The sequence below is a fragment of the Lupinus angustifolius genome, chromosome LG18 (genome assembly GCF_001865875.1).
Source record: "Lupinus angustifolius cultivar Tanjil chromosome LG18, LupAngTanjil_v1.0, whole genome shotgun sequence".
Lineage (NCBI taxonomy): Eukaryota > Viridiplantae > Streptophyta > Magnoliopsida > Fabales > Fabaceae > Lupinus > Lupinus angustifolius.
The window spans coordinates 7024733-7031775 of NC_032026.1; positions in this window are offsets into that span (position 1 = coordinate 7024733).

The following is a 7043-nucleotide window of genomic DNA, read 5'->3' on the forward strand; positions in this document are numbered from 1 at the left end:
AGTTACCTTTTAAGTTTGTTGAGGGGGAGGGATTTTGTTACTTTATGAGTATTGTGCAGCCTAAGCTCTCAATTTCGAGTAGGATTACAATTGCTAGGGAATGTTGGAGTCTTTACATGAATGAGAAACATAAGGTGAAAAGTATGTTTCATCAATCAAGCCAAGGTATGAGTTTAACAACTGATTGTTGGACTTTAGTGCAAAATTTGAATTATCTATGCCTTACTGCACATTTCATTGATGAGAATTGGAAATTGCATAAAAGGATTCTTAATTTTTGTACAATTAAGAATCACAAGGGAGAGACATTTGGTAGAAAAATTGAAAAATGTCTAGAAAGTTGGTTGATAGGCAGAATTTTCACTATAACAGTAGATAATGCTTCCTCAAATGATGTTGCAATCTCATACTTGAAAGATAGAATGGAGGATCAGAATTCACATCCATTAAAGGGAGAACATTTGCATGTTAGATGTTGTGCACATATTATCAATCTCGTTGTCACTGATGGGTTGAAAGACTTGCATGATTCAATAAGCAAAATTAGGAGTGTAGTTAGATATGTTCGTGCAATTCCTAGTCGATTGGATAGGTTTAAAATCTGCATCAAAGAAACTAGGATATAAGATGTGTGTTCTGTGCAGTTGGATGTTCCTACTAGGTGGAATTCCACCTATACTATGCTTAAAAGTGCATTAAAGTTTCAAAGGGTTTTTAAGAGACTAGGTGAGAGAGATAATGATTTTGCTTCGATGCAAGGTGATGTCCCAAAGAATGATGATTGGAATATTTTATGATATCACTACGAAAATGTCAGGATCAACTTATATGACTTCTTCTCTATATTTCAATGAGCATTGTGTTATAATGATGACACTAGAGAAATGGATTGGGAGTCATGACCCATTGCTTGGTACCATGGCTATAAAAATGAAAGCAAAATATAATAAATATTGGGGAGACACAAAAAAGATGAATGTTATGATCTTTATTGCTGTCATACTTGATCCTCGAAACAAGTTTCACTTTGTTAAGTGGGATTTAGAGAGGATTCGTGATAAGGATGATGTCGTAGTTTTGTGTGAAAAGATAAAGGATACATTATACAAGATGTTTGATAAGTATAGGTTGTTCCTTAGTGAAGGCCAGGAAAATTTTGCACAAGCCACTCAAGAAATTGAAATGTTAGACTCTGATGCACCCAATGAAGTTTCAGTCACTATGGAATTTGAGAAAGACATTAATCTTCATGAGACAATGAATAAAAACGAGGTAGATTTGAATCTCATGGAGGGTTTGGAGAAGAAAAGTCCAAATTTTGATATATTGAATTGGTGGAAGGGGAACTCCACAAAATATCTGATTCTTACACAAATAGCTAGAGATGTATTGGCCATGCCTGTGTCGACAGTCGCTTCAGAGTCTGCTTTTTGCAAAAGAGGTAGAGTTCTTAATTGTTATAGGAGCTCTCTTTCTCCCAAAACAGTTGAAGCTTTAGTATGTTCACAAAATTGGTTTCAGTCCTCCTCAATTGCAACAGATGTTGAAGAATTATTAGAAGACTTAGAAAAACTTGAGAAAGGTATTTTATTTATTTTTTTTCTATAACACATGTATATGTTGCTATTTTTTAAAATCGTATTGAATAATTTGATATTTTTTTAGAACTTGAATCAATCCCACAACCAAATTAAGAAGATTCTGATGCCGACTCTGATTAGGTGCATTATTATCAATTTATTGCTATGAAAGTTTTATTGTTATTAATCATTGGTGATTGGTGAGCACTATCTTATTGTTTAAAATTATATTGCAGGTGCTCATATCGTTGTTGTTGTCCTGCTGCTACTGTTAAGGCTGTTGTTACTGCTACTGTTGTTTTTATTGTTTCTGCGGTTATTATTTCTGTTGGACTTCTGCTATTATTATTTCTGCTGGATTGTTGTTGTTATTATTTCCGATGGATCATGAAATTGTTAAAAATGATTGGATCATTAGACTATATTGATGTTTCTAATCTTACTATTAAAAGAATCAAACTTTCTTCATTGGTCTGGTTACTGCCTTGTTGGTGTTGTAGCCTAAAATTGAAGGGATTTATATGTTAATATCTATAAAAAAGACCGATCCAAACCGGACCGAAACCACATATAATATTTGGACCGAATTGGATCGTAAATCTTAATATAAATGGACCAGACCGGACCAGACCGCATACTAATTACGCGTTTGGATCGAATGATTTTTTGCTTAAAAACCGATCCAAATGGACCGCGAACACCCCTAGTCATCACCACAACAATATTTAAATCTAATGACTCTAATGCACAAAGTAGTTAGGTTAGAAATAAGACCCCAACCAAATTTAATCACCAATAACCTATTGAAATAATACATATGATAATAAGAAATGTATTGACAATATAAAAAATTCTTACATTATTGCTATATATTTTTTCTGTTAGAAATTTATAATTTATAATTAAGGTGAACATCATATATTTGATACAATGATAACAACTATTTATTTCGGTGGTTACATTATAAGTGATCTAATTACTGACACCTTATAGATTTGTAAAAGTTAATAACGGATATGAGTTTAATGGATGGATAACCATCAGGTTAACCTATAGGGGATAATGATAACCCTATAAGTTAACGCACAAGGAAGGTTATGGTCCACAAGATGCCAAATCACAAATAGTTTTCACCTCTCCCTATCAGAGAGAAAATGAAGGTCCCAAAAGGAATTAAGGATTTGGTTGAGGAATACCATCATACTAAAACTCTATCAAAATGTATATCAAAGGAGTAGATCAGAGAACGTGGATTCAGGGATTCATGTATGACTTTATATCCTTGTTTTATATTATGTGTGAGAATCACGATATTCAAGATCCTAGGATTGGTATTTCACCAATCATCAAGAAATATCTAACAAGTGGTATCAGAGCTTTAGGTACTAAACTTTATGGTTCTCCATTAAAGGTGTTTTCCCCCAATTTTTTATGAACCCTAATTTTTTAAATTTGAGGATTTTTATGCTTCCGTTATTGGTTATGAAAATTTAGTATTTAGGAATAATGAAGATAACTTATATTCGCTTCTGCTGATGTGAATTATGAGTAATTTGTATTATGAATCATTGCAACATGTGTTGAAGTATACATTCAGATCTGTACATGAACATTATATTAAATTTTATGACTCTGTTATATAATATGTATATTATATGTGCACTAATGTCTTAATGTTGGACATTGACTTTTAATATATATATATATATATATATATATATTATATGTGAGCAATATGTATTTCTTATACATTGGGGGAAATTATGCAATCTGAATATATGCATATATATTATATATATAATTATGATTTGATCAAATATGCTCCTCTATATTTGAGATTTTTTACATACTATACTTATTATTTTCAATTTTTTTTAATATGATTATTGCATAAAACATGTATCTACCATCATGAACAATAAATATGTGATTCACCTTGTTTTAAGACACATAAATAAGGATTGAAATTAAGCTATATATATTACATTTAAGCTTAATGCTTGTAATTAAATATATATTGTATTTTGGAAGTGCATATATGTAAGTATGAAATAATTGACCAAATATATATAAAATATATGTTCTTCATATTTTTAAAGTTGGGCATCATCTTATTCGATTTGGAATTTTTTTATAATGATTTGCATATATATTTTTACGCATTTAACTCTGAATCTATTATGTATTTGATTAAGATTGCATCCATTTTTATGTGCTGATATATATATGTAATATATTCTTTTTTTGATTTAGAATTATATTGTGGGATTAGATTTGTTAATCATAAAAGATATCAAATCTGAAAGTTTTAATTCCAACATTATATTTTTTTTATAATAGGCTCATATTGTTTATTTTTTGTCTGGTAATTATTTTTGAATTAATTGATGCAACATGTTGTCAAAGTAACATCTATTGTGGAAATTGATTAACATTACATAGACGAGTATGAGATTATTTATGTGAATTGTGTTCGGTCCAAAGGAATATACAATTTGGTCAAATAATAACATACTTGTGATGATGAATATGTAACAAATATAAAGTTTTTTTATGTGAATAATAGTCGGTTCAAAGAAAGAGTATTGTTTGACAGAGCTAATTGTTAATATTTGATCATTACGTTGAGAGTACCACTTACAAATTAATTTCTCTGTCCAAAGACTAGAAATTAATGATGTTCTAGGTATCTTGTGATGAGTCTATTATGTGAACATATCTTGTTTTACGTATATTACTTGACTTGTTTGTTTAAATGGTTGCAACACTTATGGTTTGTTACATTGTTTGGTGGTTGATTGCATTATCAAGTGGTTGCTATCGTTGAAACATTGTTTCTGTTTGGATAGCTTGCCCTGCCATGTTTAATCATGTACAAAATGGTAATATTTTTTTATGGAAAATTCAAAAGGACCATCGCTGGAATTCAAAATGCAGTCCTTGTGATGAGAATGATGCAATGCTACCAATAGGCTATAATGAATATATGTATTTATTGTGGATATAAATAATATATATTTTGGATTAAATGTTGAATCAAACTCAACTAAATGATTTTTTATTTTGGAAAATAAAATTGTTTGACATTTTAAGTAAACCTATTAAACAAGAAGTCGACAATGTGACATCTTTTCTGTGAATCGTTTGAAATAAATGTCAAATGCTAGTGTGTATATGTATCCATGCGAGTATTAATCGGCCCAAAGGAAGATTATTATTTGGTCGGATTATATACACACATGTGATGGTAAACATATGATTATTATAAAGTTGTATATGTGAATGACAAATCAGTCCAAAGAAGGATTTATTATTTGACATGCATTATGATCAATGTGTGACCATAAACAAGAGTATCAATAGTGATTGATATAAAATATCAAACCAATTGTATGTCTAGATTTATGCGAATAGTGATCAACCCAAAGGAAGATTATTATTTGGCTCAAATTACAAACATACTTGTAGCAATAAATATGTGTAATCATATGGCTTTCCATGTGAATAATAAGTCGGTCCAAAAGAAAGGCTTATTGTTTGACATGATTGATTATCAATATTTGAATACTACATTGAGTGTACCACTTTCAAGTTAATATTTTGTCCAAAGACTGAATATTAATGTTGTGCTAGGTAATTTGTGATGTGTCCCATTATCATTTGAGTTTAAGTATTAAAGTTGAATGTGAGTTTAATTCCAAGAATATTGCAATTTGTTTTGTTCTTTTATTAGTGTTGCAAATATTTCTGCTCAAATTAAGAACATCTCATTGTTGAATGAGACAAACTTTAAGGTCTGGAAGGAAGCCGTAGAAATTATTCTCGGTTGTACGGATTTAGATTTGACACTTCAAGTGTAGAAATTCATTTCTACTATGGAAATCCTCGATAAGGTTAAAATTGAGAAATTGGAACACTCTAACCTAATGTATATAATCATCATGAAACGCTCTATTCTAGAACATTTCGGGGGCTCTATTTCTAAGTGTCAACATGCAAGTAAGTTCTTTGAAGAAGTAGAAGCATACTTTGCCAAAAAAAAATGAAAAAGGCGGAGATGAGTAGCCTTTTGGCTAAACTCATCTCCATGAAGTATAAAGACAAATGGAACATAAGAGAGTATATTATAGAGATGTCAAATTTCGCATCAAAACTCAAGTCACTTAAGTTCGAGCTTGGTGATGACTGGCTCATGCATTTGGTTTTGATCTCGCTTCCTACATACTTTGGGCAATTGAAAGTGAGTTATAGCACTCAGATGTACTATGTGCAAGAGGAAGAGAGACTGCAGAGAGATAAGACTGAAAGTGCTCAATTAACTATGTCCTCTCAGAATAAGATAAGAAAGAACAATAAGGATTCTCTGAAAAGGCTATTTGTGTTTTTCCTCAGAGAATGTGGAATTGTTCTGCAATACACTATGTCAGACAAACCTACCATGAAAGGTGTTGTTGAGCGGTTAAACTGAAATCTTAAGGATATGGTGAGAAGTATGATTAGTCATTCTTCCTTGCCAAAGTCTCTTTGGGGGAAGTTTTAAAGACCACAATTTATATCCTTAATAGGGTGCCAAGTAAAGTAGTTAAAAAAACCTCATATGAGCTTTGGACTAATAAAAGACCAAACATAAAACACTTGCACATTTGGGGTTGTCCAACTGAGGCGCGACCTTATAGGCCGCATGAAATAAAAATGGACTCAAGAATAGGCAACTGCTATTTTGTTGGCTATGCTGAACGTTCTCATATCTATAAATTTTATGATCCCACTTCAACACTTCAAGACTCTTTTTTGAGACGGGAAATGCAAGATTTCTTGAGGAAGTTGATTTTGGGAAGGAAGAGAACATAAGGAATGTTGTCTTTGAGGAAGAACCTGTCACTGATAGTGAACAAGTTCTTGTGCCTATTACCATTCAAGGAATAAATTAGGTAATAAGAGATAATGTTCAGAATATTGTCCTTGTCAATATTTCAGAACAAGACAACAATGAGGTTCTCCCGCAAGTACCTATATAACAAATTCAACAACCTCAAGAAGTAGAAGTGTCATTAAGGAGATCCACTTGAGAGAGGAGAAGTGCAATTCTTGATTATTATATTGTGTTCATTCAAGAACATGAGGATGACATTGAGTTAACAGAAGATGATTGAACTTCTATTAAGCCATGAAAAGTTCTAACTCTCAAAAGTGGATCGGTGCTATGAAAGATAAGATGAAGTCTATGCTTGATAATAACGTTTGGGATCTTGTCGAATTACCTGAAGGTGCGAAACCTATTGGTGGCAAATGAATATTTAAAACCAAGAGGGATTCGAAGGGAAATATTGATAGATATAAAGCTTGTCTAGTACCTAAAGGCTTCACTCAGAAATAAGACATTGATTATAAAGAAACATTATCTCCAATATCTTCGAAGGATTCTTTTAGAATAATATTGACACCAGTAGCTCATTTTGATTT